Below are 2349 nucleotides of genomic sequence, written 5' to 3'. Positions count from 1 at the left end.
GTGGAGTGGCTAAGATGACCTGTTTACACTTGGTCCTCTGGAAGCCCTTTGAGGGTTGGGGTCATTTTGATTTTCCCTGTCACCAGGGTCTAACCCAGTGTCTAGTATACAGTTGGTGCTCAATACTTGTGTGTTTTTTTAAAAAATAAATTTATTTATTTATTTTTGGCTGTGTTGGGTCTTCGTTGCTGCTCACGGGCTTTCTCTAGTTGCAGCGAGCGGGGTCTACGCTTCATTGTGGTGCGCAGGCTACTCATTTCGGTGGCTTCTTTTGTTGTGGAGCACGGGCTCTAGGAGTGAGGGCTTCAGTAGTTGCGGCACGCAGGCTCAGCAGCTGTGGCTCATGGGCTCTAGAGCGCAGGCTCAGTAGTTGTGGTTCATGGGCTTAGTTGCTCCGCAGCATGTGGGTTTCTCCAGACCAGGGCTCAAACCCGTGTCCCCTGCATTGGCAGGCGGATTCTTAACCACTGCGCCACCAGGGAAGCCCAATACTTGTGTTAATAAATGAATGTCTGTAAGACCCTTGGCACACTGTACAGCAGGCTTTCACTTCATCAACCACAGAAAGACCCTTGTCTTCTCAACCCGCCTACTGGGAAGTTCTTTTTTTTTTTTTTGCGGTACGCGGGCGTCTCACTGTTGTGGCCTCTCCCGCTGCGGAGCACAGGCTCCGGACGCGCAGGCTCAGCGGCCATGGCTCACGGACCCAGCCGCTCTGCGGCATGTGGGATTTTCCCGGACCGGGGCAGGAACCCTTGTCCCCTGCATCGGCAGGCGGACTCTCAACCACTGCGCCACCAGGGAAGCCCTCTTTTTTTTAAAAAAATTTATTTATTTTACTTATTTATTTTTGGCTGTGTTGGGTCTTCGTTGCCGCACGTGGGCTTTCTCTAGTTGTGGCGAGTGGGAGCTACTCTTCGTTGTGGTGCGCGGGCTTCTCATTGCGGTGGCTTCCCTTGTTGCGGAGCATGGACTCTAGGCATGTGGGCTTCATTTGTGGCTCGCGGGCTCTAGAGCGCAGGCTCAGTAGTTGTGGTGCACGGGCTTAGTTGCTCCGTGGCACGTGGGATCCTCCAGACCAGGGCTCGAACCCGTGTCCCCTGCATTGGCAGGCGGATTCTTAACCACTGCGCCACCAGAGAAGCCCTGGGAAGTTCTTTCTGATAACTAACCCAGACTTCCACTACTGAGGGGCCTGCTGCCCCATTTCTTTTATGCCAGTGTTGATGTCCTTTAGATCTGCTGCCTGACTTTTTCCAAACCCACCAATACTTTCTCTTTGACACACATCGTGGCTCTTCTGCCTCTCCCCAGAATATTCATTTTTGCCTTTTCCCCAGCCCCTCCCCACTGCTTTGACATTTTATGTCTATGCTATTATTCCACCAGGAGAGCATGTGGTTTGGTGGACCTTGAAGTTAGAAAAGGGGTCTAGTTTAGGATGTGCCATTTTCTAGTTTTGTCATCTCTCTGAAGCAGTTTCCTCATCTTTGAAATGAGGACCATTTTGTTGCCCTAACAATTTTTCAGAATTGTCATGAGAATTTTTTTTTTAAAAACCCATCATTAAAAAAAAAAAAAACCCATCATTAATTTAACTTTAAGTTTTAGCAGTTGTCCAAGTGACTTCACAAAACTTCCTTCACCCCCATGAGAGAGATGTAGCTCATAAACCCATTTTACAGGTGTGGAGAAACAGGGTGAAAGACAAGTAATTTGCCTAAGATCACACAGCTACTAAGTAGCAGAACCCGAATCCAGGACTTCTAATTGTAAAGCTCATGAGCACTCCATCTTTTGGGAAAAAAAATCCCAGCCCAGAAAAAAAAGCCTATGAAATGCTATACTAATACGTTATTACCACTTTGAGGCAAGGGTGAATAAGCCCAAAGAAGCATCATGCCTGACGCTGAGTTGGCTGGCCAGTGAAGTCATCTGTCCTTTCCCATGGCCCCTCCGGACTCACCTGTTGGACAGGTAGGGGGAAGGGGAGAGTAATCATTCTTACCTGCTCGGGGGTAGGGTGGGACAAGACACACCCCATCCCTTCCATTGGTTCTTTCCTTAGTCTTACTGACAGTTCCTTGCCCAATCAGGAGGAAGTAACCCTCAATCTGCCAATAGGTGAGGAGTTAGGATGGAACCTCAAGTTGGAAAACGTCTCTAGGGCCGAGTGGCAGTCCCTGGGGCCAATGGCCAGCGGATAAACAGAGGCGGCGGTGAAAGGGGACTGGGCGCGAGGCTCCGCCTCTCCATAGGACAGTCAGGCCAGGCAGCCAGTAAGCCCACATCAGCGGGTGGGCGTCTCCCTCAGGGGCGGAGCTTCGAGGGGGCGAGAGGCGTGGCTTG

Source organism: Tursiops truncatus, chromosome 20 (genome assembly GCF_011762595.2).
Source record: "Tursiops truncatus isolate mTurTru1 chromosome 20, mTurTru1.mat.Y, whole genome shotgun sequence".
Classification (NCBI taxonomy): domain Eukaryota; kingdom Metazoa; phylum Chordata; class Mammalia; order Artiodactyla; family Delphinidae; genus Tursiops; species Tursiops truncatus.
This window is presented reverse-complemented; position numbering follows the sequence as displayed.